Raw genomic sequence first — 15,694 nt, 5'->3', positions numbered from 1 at the left:
CAATTCTCGTCCGATTTGACTGAAATTTTGCATGAGGTGTTTTGTTATGACTTTCAACAACCGTGCCTAGTTTGGCGCAAGTCGGTACATAACCTGATGTAGCTGCTATATAAACTGATCTGGGATCTTGATTTCTTGAGCCCCTAGAGGGCGGAATTCTCATCCGATTTGGCTGAAATTTTGCATGAGGTGTTTTGTTATGATTTTCAACAACCGTGCCTAGTTTGGCGTAACTTGGTACATAACCTGATATTGCTACTATATAAAATGATCTGGGATTAAGCCTCTAGAGGGCGCAATTCTCATCCGATTTGGCAGAAATTTCGTACAATGGATTCTCCCATGACCTACAATATACGTGTTCAATATGGTCGGAATCGTTCTTTGGCTTGATACAGTTCCCATATAAACCTATCTTCCGATTTTGCTTCTTGAGCCCATACAAGGCGGAATTCTTATCCGAATGGACTGAAATATTACACAATGACTTCTATGGTTGCCCAAAAAGTAATTGCGGATTTTTTAAAAGAGAGTAAATGCATTTTTAATAAAGCTTAGAATGAACTTTAATCAAATATACTTTTTTTACACTTTTTTTCTAAAGCAAGCTAAAAGTAACAGCTGATAACTGACAGAAGAAAGAATGCAATTACAGAGTCACAAGCTGTGAAAAAATTTGTCAACGCCGACAATATGAGAAATCCGCAATTACTTTTTGGGCAAACCAATACAATGTTCAGCATTCAATTCTTTTATGGCCCGAATCGGACTATAACTTGATATAGCTCCAATAGCATAACAGTTCTTGTTCATTATTGTTTGTTTGCGTAAAAAGAGATATTGCACAAAGAACTCGACAAATGCGATCCATGGTGGGAGGTATATAGGATTCGGCCCGGCAGAGCTTAGCACGCTCTTACTTGTTGTTGGAAATTATTTTTTCACAATATATGTTATTTTTATTTTTTTTTTTATTCTTATAAGAAAATTCTTACTCGTTAACGACAACTCTGGTCTTCTGGCCCACAGGGGACTTCATGTAAACTTTCGAACAACCCACTCATTCAATAACTATACTCACTCACCTTAAGCCTCATCAACAACTCCATCTTCGTCAAATGGTCATGGGATTGGGATGATCACTTAATTCTTTGAAAAATTTTCTATGACGACTTATTGGAGTTTTCTTGTATTTCCTTTCCTTCTTATCGAAGATTAACAATCAAACAAACAAAAAAACATTGTCATAAATTCGTTTCAATTTAAATAAAGTTTTGGTCAAAAGACATTTTTTATCTTAAATACTTTATAACAATAGCATTTCCGTTTGTTGTAACTAACACACCTCCAACTTCTATGAAAACGAACGAAGACTGGCATCTTCATCGAAACATCTGTCTGTCCTTCCATCTGATAGACTATAACGAGCAAATATCGAAAATCACTATCTAATGAGTTGTTAAACTCGAATGGAATTGAAATTAATAATGCTCGAGATAGTAGGCATTGCAACAAAAACAGAAAATAGAAAAAACAAACACCAAACTTCTGATTTTATGCCTGGGCTTTTATGGTTTCGATTAATATGCAACCGCTATTAAGACCACAGCCTCATGGCAGACGCCAAAAGGTGTTTCTTTTGTTGTTTTAGGAGCTATCAAAATTGACACTAACGTTTTAGACTAATTTACACAGGCACTTTCCACTTAAGGTAATGTCGTTTTGTTTTTGTGTTTCCTCACATTTATTTGGTTTGTGTTCCCTTTTTGGGACGGAAGTGGGCGTTTTCTTTCTTTATTTTTGTGAAGAATTCAATACAGAAGCCACATAGCATTTTAGATTTGGCTGGTTTTTTGGTATCCACTCTTTGTGCGGTCTGGTGCAAAAATTCCATTGGTGAGCGTTTTAGTTTCTGGTTTTTATGGAGGTGGAACTAATATTTTATGCATCTCATAAATTTGTTATTATTAATAGGTTTTTATTAGTTTTGCATTTTTCATCACGATAACTCCTCGGAAGACATAATTTATCCATGTGTGTATTGGGGTGAGTTGAAAACATATGTATGTGTTAAGATGGAGTCCAAGAAGTGCTAGGATAGAATGCAAGAAGTGCTAAGATGGAAAAGAAGAAATTGAACAAGTAAGAGCGTTCTAAGTTCGGCCGGGCCGAATCTTATATACCATCCACCATGCATCGCATTTGCCGAGTTCTATGCGCGGTATCTCTTTTTTGAGGCAAACAAAGAATATTGAATAAGAACTGTTATGTTATTGGAGCTATATCAAGTTATGGTCCCATTTGGTACATAAATGAATGCCGAACATTGTAGAAGTCATTGTGTAATATTTCACTTCATTTGGATAAGAATTGCGCCTTGTAGGGGCTGAAGAAGCAAAATCGGGAGATAGCCCTAAATGGGAGTTGTACCAAGCTATTGATATTAGACACGTGTGTTGAAAGTCATGAGAGTAGCCGTTGTACAAAATTTCTGCCAAATCGGATGAGAATTGCACCCTCTAGAGGCTCAAGAAGTCAAGTTCCCCGATCGGTTAATATGACAGCTATATCAGGTAATAAACCGATTTACACCATACTTAGCACACTTATTGGAAGTCATAACAAAGCACCTCGTGCAAAATTTCAGCCAAATCGGATGAGAATTGCTCGCTCTATTGGCTCAAGAAATCAAGATCCAAGATCGGTTTATATGACAGCTATACCAGATTATGAACATACTTAGCACAGTTGTTGGAAGTGATACCAAAACACTACGTGCAAAATTTCAGTCAAATCGGACGAGAATAGCGCCCTCTAGTGGCTCACGAAGTCAAGACTGAAGATCGGTTTATATGGCAGCTATATCAAAACATGGACCGATTTGAACCATACTTAGCACACTTATTGGAAGTCTTAACAAATCACCTCGTGCGGAATTTCAACCAAATCGGAAGAGAATTGCTCGCTCTATTGGCTCAAGAAATCAAGACCCAAAATTGGTTTATATGACAGCTATACCAGATTATGAACTGATTTGAATCATAATTAACACATTTGCTGGAAGTGACACCAAAACACTACGTGCAAAGTTTCAGTTAAATCGCACGAGAATTGCGCCGTTAGAGGCTCAAGATGCCAAACCCGAGGTGTATATGGCAACATGCATTTTTTTTGCAAATTTTGTCCATGAACATTCCACTAGGGAACAGGGGGCAAACTTCTCAAATATCAATGAGTGCAGTCCGATTCAAGTTTAAGCTCAATGATAGGGGGCCTCCTTTTTATAGCCGAGTCCGAACGGCGTGCCGCAGTGCGACACCTCTTTGGAGAGAAGTTTTATATGGCATAGCACCTCACAAACGTTGCCAGCATTAGGAAGGGAAAACCACCGCCGAAAATGTTTTCTGATGGTCTCGCCAGGATTCGAACCCAGGCGTTCAGCGTCAAAGGCAGACATGCTAACCTCTGCGCTACGGTGGCCTCCGATATGGCACATATATCAAAACATGGACTGATTTGGCCCATTTACAGTCCTAACTAACCTACACAAATAGGCAGTATTTGTGCAAAATTTCATGTGGCTAGCTTTACTGCTTCGAAAGTTAGAGTGGGAAAACCACCGCTGAAAATGTTTTCTGATGGTCTCGCCAGGATTCGAACCCAGGCGTTCAAGGTTTAAGGCGGATATGCTAACCTCTGCGCTACGGTGGCCTCCGATATGGCACATATATCAGAACATGGACTGATTTGGCCAATTTACAATCCTAACTAACCTACACTAATAGGCAGTATTTGTGCAAAATTTCAAGCGGCTAACTTTACTGCTTCGAAAGTTAGAGTGCTTCAGACAAACGGACGGACGGACATTGCTAGATCGACTTAAAATGACATGACGATAAAGAATATATATATACTTTATGGGGTCTCAGACGCATATTTCGAGGTGTTACAAACAGAATGACTGAATTAGTATAACCCCATCCTATGGTGGAGGGTATAAAAACGGTCATGGTAGTCACGTCAAGGTAGTCGTACCAAGGAAGTCATGTCAAGGTAGTCAGGCCATGGTAGGCATGTGAAGTTAGTCATATCAATGTTGTCATGTCAATGTAGTCATGTCAAGGTAGTCTTGTCAAGGTAGTTATGTCAAGGTAGTCATGTCAAAGTAGTCTTGCCAAGGTTATGATGACAGGGTTATCATGTCAAGGTAGGCATGTCAAGGTAGTCATTCAAGGTAGTTTTGTCAAGGTATTCAAGTCAAGTTAGCCAAGTCAAGGTAGTCATGTCAAGGTAGTTATGTGGAAGTTATCATGTCAAGGTAGTCATGTTATGGTAGACATGTCATGGTAATCATGTCATGATAGTCATGTCATGTCATGTCAAGGTATTTATGTAGTCATGTCAAAGCAGTCTTGGCAAGGCTATGATGACAGGGTTATCATGTCAAGGTAGGTATGTTGAGGTATTCATGTCAAGGTAGTCTTGTCAATGTAATCATATCAAGCTAGTCAAGTCAAGGTAGTCATGTCAAGGTAGTTATGTAGAAGTTATCATGTCAAGGTAGCTATGTCATGGTAGTCATGTCATGTCAAGGTATTGATGTAGTAATGTCAAAGTAATCTTGGAAAGGCTATGATGACAGGATTTTCATGTCAAGGCAGGCATGTCAGGGTAGTCATGTCAAGGTAGTCATGTCAAGGTAGTCATGTCAAGCTAGTCATGTAAAGGGAGTCATGTCAAGGAAACCATGTTAACTATAGGTCAGCACCGATCGCACCACTGCCGAGTACATCCTGCGCATCAACCTAGGTTGCAGACCCCATTTACTTTTAAGAAGCCCCATGCAGAGTCCATATCGTAAAGAGATTGTTATTCCAATTAAAGTCCACATAATATTGAGGACTACTCCAGCAAGTGGCAATCCAATGTTAAGATAATTATGTCAAGGTAGTCCTGTAAAGGTTGTCATGTCAAGGTAGTCATCTCAAGATAGTCATATCAAGGTAGTCATGTCAAGACAGTCATGTCATGGTAGTCATATCAAGGTAGTCATGTCATGTTAGTTATGTCAATGTTTTCATGTAAAGGTAGTCTTGCCTAGGTAATCATGTCAAGGTAGTCATGTCAAGGTTGTCACGTTAAGGTAATCATGTGATGGTAGTCATGTCAAGCTAATCAAGTCAAGGCAGCCATATCAAGGATGTCATGTCAAGGTAACTATGTAAAGGTAGTCATGTCATGGTAGTCAAGTCAAGCTAGTCATGTCAAAGTAGTCATGTCAAAGTAGTCATGTCATGGATATCATGTCAAGGATGTCATGTTAAGGTAGTCATGTCCAGGTAGCCATGTCAAGCTAGTCATATAAAGGGAGTCATGTCAAGGTAGTCATGTCAACTATAGGTCAGCACCGATCGCACCACTGCCGAGTACATCCTGTGCATCAATCTAGGTTGCAGACCCCATTTACTTCTAAGAAGCCCCATGCAGAGTCCGTATCGATCTGGTTGTTTGTTATGTGGGATTGGCTGGGCAGGTAAAAAGATTGTTTTTCCAAATTATTTGTACATTTAAATTTCACATAAAATTGAGGACTACTCCACCAAGTGGCGATCCAATGTTAAGATAGTTATGTCAACGTTGTCATGTCAAGGTAGTTATGTCAAGGTAGTTATGTCAAGGTAGTTATATCAAGGTAGTTATGTCAAGGTAGTCATGGCAACTATGAGTCAGCATCGACCCCATTTACTTTTAAGAAGCCCCATGCAGAGTCCCTATTGATCTGGTTGTATGTTATGTAGGATTGGCTGGGCAGATAAAAAGGTTGTTTTTCCAAATTATTTGTATATTTAAATTCCACATAAAATTAAGGACTACTCCAGCAAGTGGCTATCCAATGTTAAGATTGTTATGTCAACGTTGTCATGTCAAGGTAGTCCGGTAGAGGTTGTCATGTCAAGGTAATCATGTCAAGGTAGTCATGTCGTATTAGACATGTCAAGGTAGTTATGTCAAGGTAGTCATGTCAAGGCAGTCATGTCAAGGTAGTCAGGGCAACTATAAGTCAGCAAGGGAGTCATGTCATGATAGTCATGTCAAGGTAGTCATGGCAACTATAAGTCAGCATCGACCCCATTTACTTTTAAGAAGCCCCATGCAGAGCCCGTATCGATCTGGTTGTTTGTTATGTAGAATTGGCTGGACAGGTAAAGAGATTGTTTTTCCAATTAAATTCCACATAAAATTGAGGACTACTCCAGCAAGTGGCGATCCAATGTTAAGAAAGTTATGTCAATGTACTCATGTCAAGGTAGCCATGTCATGATAGTCATGTCAAGGTAGTTATGTCGAGGTAGTCATGTCAAGGGAGTCAAGTCAAGGTAGTCATGGCAACTATAAGTCAGCATCGACCCCATTTACTTCTAAGAAGCCCCATGCAGAGTCCGTATCGATCTGATTGTTTGTTATGTAGGATTGGCTGGGCAGGTAAAGAGATTGTTGTTCCAATTAAATTCCACATAAAATTGAGGAATACTCCAGCAAGTGGCGATCCAATGTTAAGATAGTTATTTCAAGGTAGTCATGTCAACGTTGTCATGTCAAGGTAGTCCTGTAAAGGTTGTCATGTCGAGGTAGTCATGTCAAGGTAGTCATGTCATGATAGTCATGTCAAGGTACTCATGTCAATGGAGTCATGTCAAGTTAGTCATGTCAAGGTAGCCATGGCAACTATAAATCAGCATCGACCCCATTTACTTTTAAGAAGCCCCAGACAGAGTCCGTATCGATCTGGTTCTATGTTATGTAGGATTGGCTGGGCAGATAAAAAGGCTGTTTTTCCAAATTATTTGCATATTTAAATTCCACATAAAATTAAGGACCAACTCCGGCCATGTCGCAATTAAGTGGGGACCCAACAACAGCAGCTAATAATTTCGTATTTTCATTGTTACACCTTTGTTTTTATATCGATTTTATGATGAACTCGTGGCAACTTTTATCTCACTATCTTAAACTGAAGCTCATGGCAGCTATTTGGTATTTTTCCAGAAAATTGTATAAAAATTTTGTAAAATTTATAATACGAATGTATGATTATTGTGATTTTCTGAGCACAAAGAACTTTGAAATGTCATCCCGATTCTGTTATCTAAGTGACTTCGTCCTATGATGTATAACATGCCACAGCTTGAGATAATATTTATTCTTTAGATATTTCATCTAAGTTGTTTCTAAACATTCACACTTAATAAAACAACACCATATATCTTCACCACTATCTGCATGTTTTATAATATCAAAACAAAAAAAACAAAATTTGCAAAATAAAGGTTGAAGTAAAGTAAATGACGCCTGTCTTGTTTCAATTACATCTGAGTAAATTTATTTCATGACTTAAAAAGTCATTGCTTTAAGCTAATGCAGAAAGAATGTGTGGAGGGCGGATACATTTACCAGACTTTGTTCTATCTCTTAATGCAAATAATTGTATTCTTATGTAAATTAGTATTTTTTTTTTGCATTCTATTTTCTGTAAAATGGCACGGCCATATAAAATACCAATTACAATTATTTTTTGTAGTCAAATACAGATGTCATTTCCTAACAAGTCGAGCAGCAGCCCCTCATTAGTTTGGTTAACGCTGCAGCCAGTATTTTAGAGCCACCCTCATCAAAAATAAACAGTCAAACGTCCATTGTCCCACCACCCACCATGAAAATCGCCAATATGCCAGGGGCAGGGCATCATAATGCTTTGTTCCCCTTGATTTGAAATTTTTCTAAGCAAATGCAAGGCAAAAAACAAGTGAGGAAGGGCAAATGTTGGTCAACGTCGACTTATATATGCTATACAGCACTGCTATTCCTTAATCATGCTGCGAACCTTAACCACTTTATAACTTGGGATTTTTTTTTTGTACATCTCAGTGAGGTCCTTTTGCCCTTCCATCTTTTTTATTGTAATACCCTCCCCCTCTCCCCATACTAATGATGTAGGGCATAACAAATGAGATGGTTGAATCGAACAAAAGAAGAAACATCATTACCATTCCGGCTGACTAAAGAAGAAAAATTTGCAAAGTCACGTGACCACCATCACTTTAGCTTTCTTCAAAATCAATTCGTAAAAACAACCATAACTCACATCAATCCCCTGTCCAATTTCCAACTTCATCAGGGGGAAACAGTAGCAAATCCATGTATCTGCACCACCCTGGCTGGGATTATTTGTTGTTGACTCTCGTTTGGCGGCTTCAGATGGATGCCACCATCACGTGCGGCACACATGGCCAAATTTGCACCACGAAATGTTGGTTGAGATGCGAGTTTTGCCCTAATAATCACGTTACTGGTCGTTTAGACTAAATTGCCAGAAGAAATTATACACACCATCATCAACATCATCATGTACATCGCAGCCCTTTGAAATTGAAAGAAATTTAAAAAAAAATCGATTAAACTAAACTCAATTAATCGGAGGGGGCTGATGAAAGCAGGAGTTAATAATGGCGGAAAATTGATTTCTGATTTTATTTCTCCCTTGAGATGGGCAATATGTTGAAGCTCAAAAACAAGCCTAGAGTAAGTGATATAATTGAGCAGTGAAGATTTATAGGTTGCAGAAAAAATGTAAAGCAATATTTACATGAGGAATAAATTATATACAAATTATTGAAAATGAAAATAGTAGGCTATATAATATTGTTAATTTGATATCAGAAGGGGGCCCACCCTCCCCCTGACCAAAAAATATCACCTAAACTGAAAAGTGGTCCTATCGGAATGTTGCACTCAAATGATAGTTATTTAAGATTAGAACTTAAAACTTTTTATAACATTTCGGGCCAAGTTTAAGAGGAACCGTCCCTCTCAAAATCATCCACCTTTAAATAAACATGTAGACCGATCGGGACAATATGGTACTCAAATGAAAGAACTTTGTAAAAAAGTAAAACAAAATTTAAAATCGCGAGATCGGTTTATTTGGGAGCTGTATCAAGCTATGGATCGATTCTGACCATACTGCACACGTATGTTGAAGGCCATGGAAAGAGCCGTTGTACAAAATTTGAGCCAAATCGGATGAGAGTTGCGCTCTCTAAAGGCCCAACAAGCCAAGACCCAAGATCGGTTTATATAGCAGCTATATCAGGTTATGGACCGATTTGGACCATACTTCGCACAGTTGTTGGAAGTGATATCAAAACATTATTTTCAAAATTTCAGTCAAATCGGACGAGAACTGCGCCCTCTAGAGGCTGAAGAAGTCAAGATCCCAAAATCGGTTTATATGACAGCTATACCAGATTATGTACCGATTTGAACCATACTTAGCACAGTTGTTGAAAGTGATATGAAAACACTATGTGGAAAATTTCAGTCAAAACGGACGAGAATTGCGCCCTCTAGAGGCTCAAGAAGTCAAGACCCAAAATCGGTTTATATGGCAGCCATATCAGGTTATGGACAGATTTGGATCATACTTTCCACAGTTGTTGGAAGTGATATGAAACACTATGTGCAAGATTTCAGTCAAATCGGAAGAGAATTGCGCCCTCTAGAGGCTCAAGAAGTCAAGACCCAAGATCGGTTTATATGGCAGCTATATCAGGTTATGGACCGATTAGAACCATACTTAGCACAGTTGTCAGAAGTGGTATCAAAACACTACTTTCAAAATTTCAGTCAAAACGGACGAGAATTGCGCCCTCTAGAGGCTCAAGAAGTCAAGACCCAAGATCGGTTTATATGGCAGCTATATCAGGTTATGGACCGATTTGAACCATACTTAGCACAGTTGTTAGAATTGGTATCAAAACACTATTTTCAAAATTTCAGTTAAATCGGATGAGAATTGCGCCCTCTAGAGGCTCAAGAAGTCAAAATCCAAGATCGGTTTATATGACAGCTTTACTAGATTATGAACCGATTTGAATCATACTTAACACTGTTGTTGAGAGTGGTACCAAAACACTACGTGCAAAATTTCAGTCAAATCGGATAAGAATTGCGCCCTCTAGAGGCTGAAGAAGTCAAGACCCAAGGTCGGTTTATATGACAGCTATATCAGGTTATGAACCGATTTGAACCATACTTAACACAGTTATTACAAGTGGTATCAAAACACTATTTTCAAAACTTCAGTCAAATCGGATGAGAATTGCGCTCTCTAGAGGCTCAAGAAGTCAAGACCCAAGATCGGTTTATATGGCAGCTATATCAGGTTATAAACCGATTTGAACCATACTTAGCACAGATGTTGGAAGTGATATAAAAACATTATGTGGAAAACTTTAGTCAAATCGGACGAGAATTGTGCCTTTAGAGGCTGAAGAAGTCAAGACCCAAGGTCGGTTTATATGACAGCTATACCAGATTATCTACCGATTTGAATCATACTTCGCACAGTTATTGGAAGTAATATAAAAACACTATGTGGAAAATTTCAGTCAAAACGGAAGAGAATTGCGCCCTCTAGAGGCTCAAGAAGTCAAGACCCCAAGATCGGTTTATATGACAGCTATATCAAAACATGGACCGATTTGGCCCATTTACACTCCCAACCGACCTACACTAATAAGAAGTATTTGTGCGAAATTTCAAGCGACTAGCTTTACTCCTTCAAAAGTTAGTGTGCTTTCGACAGACAGACGGACGGACATGGCTAGTTCGACTTAAAATGTCACGACGATCAAGAATATATATACTTTACGGACCATACTTGGATATAGCTGGGGTCTCAGACGAATATTTCGAGTAGTTACAAACAGAATGACGAAATCAGTATACCCCCATGCCATGGTGGAGGGTATAAAGAGATAACCAATATCATAGTTATATCAATCATCTTTTTTTATACCCACCACCAAAGGATGGGGGTATACTAATCAAGTCATTCCGTTTGTAACACCTCGAAATATTGATCTAGGACCCCATAAAGTATATATATTCTTGATCGTCTCTAAATTCTGATTCGAACTAACCATATCCGTCCGTCTGTCGAAATCACGATAGCGGTCGAACGCGTAGAGCTGGCCGCTTGAAATTTTGATGTATGTCATTGGGGATTGCATATGGACCATATCGGTTCAGATTTGGGTATAGCTCCCATTTAAACCGATCTCCCGATTTGACTTCTTGAGCTCTTGGAAGCCACAATCTTTGTCCGATTTGACTGACATTTTGCGCTTAGTGTTCTGTCATGACCTGACATAGCTGCCATATAAACCGATCTCCCAATTTGACTTCTTGAGCCACTGGAAGCCTCAACTTTAATCCGATTTGGCTGCAATTTTGCACGTAGTGTTCTATTTTGACTTCCAACAACTGTGCCAAGTGCGATTCGAATCTGTGTATAACCTGATGTAGCCCCCATATAAACCGATCTCCCGATATGACTTCTTGATCCCCTGGAAGCCGCAATTTTTGTCCGCTTTGTCTGGAATTTTGCACATAGTGTTCTATTTTGTCTTTCAACAACAGTGCCTAGTACGGTTTAAATTTGTGTATAACCTGATATAGATCCCATATAAACCGAGCTCCCGATTTGACTTCTTAACCCCTGGAAGCCGCAATTTTTTATCCGATTTGGCTGAAATTTCGGAAATTTTTTTGGACAGTTGTTAGCACTATAACTCTTAATAACTGTGTCAACTACGGTCCAAATCGGTCAAGAACCTGATATAGTTCCCATATAAACCGATCTCTCGATTTGACTTCTTGAGCCCATGGAAGCCTAAATTTTCATCCGATTTGACTGAAATTTTGCACAAAGTATTCTGTTATGACTCCCAACAACTGTGCTAAATAGGGCCAAAATCGGTCTTAAACCTGATATAGCTCTCATATAAACCGATCTCCCGATTGGACTTCTAGAGTCCTTACAAGTCGCGATATTTATCCCATTTGGCTAAAATTTTGCATATACTGTTCTGTTATGACTCTCAATAACTGCTCCACGTGCGGTCCAATTCGGTCAATAACTAGATGTAGCTCCCAAATTTTAGCAGAATCCATGGTGGTGCGTTCCCAAGATTCGGCCCGGGCGAACTTGTTTTATACCCACCACCATAGGATAGGGGTATACTAATCTAGTCATTCCCTTTGTTACACATCGAAATATTGACCTAATCGTCTCGACATTCTACCCGGTAAATGGGGTGAATACCCGGGTATTTACCCATTTTTTACCCAATACCTGTGTACTTATAATTTTGCAGATATCTTGGGTATAAAAACATTTTGCAAACCATTTTTATTGATTTCGTATTCTTTGTATATAAACCTGATGTTCTGATCTCATAAAATCGGATTTTAGTTATATATAGCCGCTATATAGACCGATCTCCAGACTTAAAGTCTTGAGGCAATGAATTGGTATTTTTCATCCGATTTGGATGAAATTTGATGTTGTGAGTTCTGGTAGCCTCCTACCCATTTCTGTGAAGGGCTGTTCAGATCGTACTATATTTGGATATAGCTGCCCTATAGACCGACCGACCGATCCACCGATATAGGGTATTGAGGCCATAAAAGATCCATTTATTACCCGAATTCGATAAAATTTAGCAGAGTGTGTTCCAGTGGATCCCTACCCATTCCTGTCGAATGTGGTCCAGATCGGACCATATTTGGATATAGCTGCCATATAGACCGATCTCCCGATATAGACTATTGAGCCCATAAAAGGAGCATTTTTGATCCGATTTTGATGAAATTTGAAACAGTGCGTTTTGATAGACCTCTACACCTTTGTGTCGAACATCGTCCAGATCGGACCATATTTCGATATATCTGCCATATATACCGATCTCCCGATTTAGTGTAATGAGACCACAAAAGGAGCATTTTTCATCCTATTTCGATGAAATTTAGCACAGCAAGTTTTGGTACCTTTCTAAACCGTTTTGTTGTATGTCTTCCAGATCGGACCATATTTGGATATAGCTGCCATATAGACCGATCTCCCGATATAGACTATTGAGCCCATAAAAGGAGCATTTTTCATCCGATGTTGATGAAATTTGAAACAGTGCGTTTTGATAGACCTCTACACCTTTGTTTCGAACATCGTCCAGATCGGCCCAGGTCCGATCAGGTTTATCTACAAAGAATACGAAATCATCAAAAATTTTTCGCAAATTGTTTTTTCACCCAAGATATCTGCAAAATTATTAAAACCCAAAAAAGGTATTTATCCAATAAATACCCAAGGGTTGGATATTTACCCGGTGGAAACCCATCTCTAATCGTGATATATCAGCCATATACACCGATCTCCTGATTTACAGACTTTCATCCATAGATGGCTTGTTTATAATCCGATTTTACTGAATTTTGCAACAATTAACAGCATTGGACCCAGGACGTCCTTGCTCTATTTTGGCCTATATCGGACCATACTCCGATATAGCTGCTATGGATTTATGTATAAATGAGGCATTTTCACCGGATTTTGGTTAACATATATACCTGAGGTGATGAGTATTCGAGTTTTGGCCCGGCCGAACTTAGTGCATTCTTACATGTCCAAATTTTATTTTAAACTCTCACAAATTGAAAACCCAATTTCGATGAATTTTTCTATAATTGAAAAACAACAAAAACTTTTTGATGGATCTTTAGGCAACCACATGCCAAAAGCTCCCCCAGCCAAAAAACAAAAACCAATCAATTTTCGTAATTCTTACACTTCACTCAACCTTATCAAATATTTCGTCAAAACATGCATATGCTGGGTGTTTATATTTTTCCAGTATATTTGTTTATTTTACGCATATTAACAACATTTTGCTACAACAGCTAACTTCATATGCAGTTCATAAAGAGTTTTTGTTTTGTTTAAAATATGAATAAAATATTCACACGCACAAAAACAAACAGAAAAGGGGCCCCTAAACAAGAAGAAGAAAAAGAAGACTGAAAGTGTTAAAATGTGCTATGCGATGCTGGGTGTCGGCATTTCCAAATGGTTGTGGATGAAACATGAGTCCCCAAAAAAAAAAAAACACGAAACATGGATAAAAATTTTATGTTTATTTTATTTTTCTTAATTTATTTTTTTTTTCAATTTTGAAGAAATTGGAAACATTTTCACACATATTTGCCCTTGTATCACATACATTGATGTCTACCGATGAGGGCTCTAAACATGCAATCGTATGCCAAAGCCTGAACATTTGAACATTTTTGATGTAAAATTTTTTGATTTTAATTTCCCTTTGGACAAGGGATAGCATAGCAATTATGGGCCTATTACAACAAATATCATCAACTACAAAGTTTTGAATTTCATTAGCGTTAAGTAGGTGCTATAATAAGAAAATTAATAAGTAAAAAGGCATTAAGTTCGGCCGGGCCGAACTTTGGATATCCACCACCTCGGGTATATATGTAAACCCCCTTTCGTCACAATCCGATGAAAATTGGATAATTAATGCACCCAAATTCGGCACAGACATTGAGTGGTCTTCTAAATATAAGTCATTGTTGAATTTTGTATTTTAAATTTCAACAAAATCGGGTAATAAATAATGCTTTTGTGAGCTGCAGACCCTAAACCGGCATATCGGTCTGTATGACAGCTATATCAAAATACAGTCCTATTTTTACCATGGCGGGTGGCCTCAAACTACTCACTGTTTCAAATTTCAGTGAAATTGGATAAAAAATAATGCTTTTATGGGCTTCAGACCCTTTATCGGGAGATCGGTCTATATGGCAGTTATATCTAAATATAGCCCGATCTGAAAAAGATTTTGGTCAGATATTGGGAGGCTTAAAATAACCCACCGTTTCAAATTTTAGAGAAATCAGTTAAAAAATAAAGCATTTATGGGCTTCAGACCCTTTATCGGCAGATCGGTATATATTTCGGCTATATCTAAATATAGTCCGATCTAAAGCATACTTAGGTCAGTTGTCGGGAGGCTTAAAATAACCCACTGCTTAAAATTTCAGCTAAATCGGACAGAAAATAAAGCTTTTATGGGCATTAGACCCTTTATCGGAAGATCGGTCTATATGGCAGCTATATCTAAATATAGTCCGATCTGAACCATATTTAGATCAGGTGTTGGGAGGCTTTAGACTACTCACGGTTTCAAATTTCAGTGAAATCGGACAGAAAATAAAGTTTTTATGGGCATTAGATCCTTTATCGGGAGATCGGTCCATATGGCACCTATATCTAAACATAGTCCGATCTTAACCATATTTAGGTCAGATGTCGGGAGGCTTTAAAACACCCACTGAATAAAATTTCAGCGATTTCGAATAAAAAATAAAGCATTTATGGGCATTAGACCCTTTATCGGGAGATCGGTGTATACGGCAGCAATATCTAAATATTGCCCGAACTGAACTGTATTTAGGTCAGATATGGGGAGGCTTCAAATAACGCACCGATTTAAATTTCAGCGAAATCGGGTAATAAATAAAGCTTTTATCGGCTTTAGATTCTTTATCGGGAGATCGATATATATGGCACCTATATCCAAATATAGACCGATATGAACCATATTTGGGTCTTTGAGGCCTTTAGCTACTCACTGTTTCAAATTTCAGCAAAATGAGATAAAAAACAAGTAAGAGCGTGCTAAGTTCGGCCGAATCTTACAACCGAATCTTATATACCCTCCACCATTGATCGCATTTGTCGAGTTTTGACAAACATAGAATATTGAATAAGAACTGT

At 38.4% G+C, this 15,694-nt stretch overlaps 1 long non-coding RNA gene across 1 annotated transcript; it reads left to right on the top strand.

Annotated features, from left to right (window-relative positions):
* The first annotated feature begins 1,554 nt into the window (after window positions 1–1,554).
* On the top strand, window positions 1,555–2,321 carry LOC131995627 (uncharacterized). The gene is made up of 3 exons (XR_009397518.1): window positions 1,555–1,711; window positions 1,779–1,896; window positions 1,975–2,321. It is a non-coding gene; the product is annotated as an uncharacterized LOC131995627 (long non-coding RNA).
* The last annotated feature ends 13,373 nt before the right edge of the window (window positions 2,322–15,694 follow it).

This window comes from Stomoxys calcitrans, chromosome 1 (assembly GCF_963082655.1).
Source record: "Stomoxys calcitrans chromosome 1, idStoCalc2.1, whole genome shotgun sequence".
Lineage (NCBI taxonomy): Eukaryota > Metazoa > Arthropoda > Insecta > Diptera > Muscidae > Stomoxys > Stomoxys calcitrans.
Note: the sequence above shows the minus strand (reverse complement) of the source record. Positions and strands in the feature narration are given on the sequence as shown.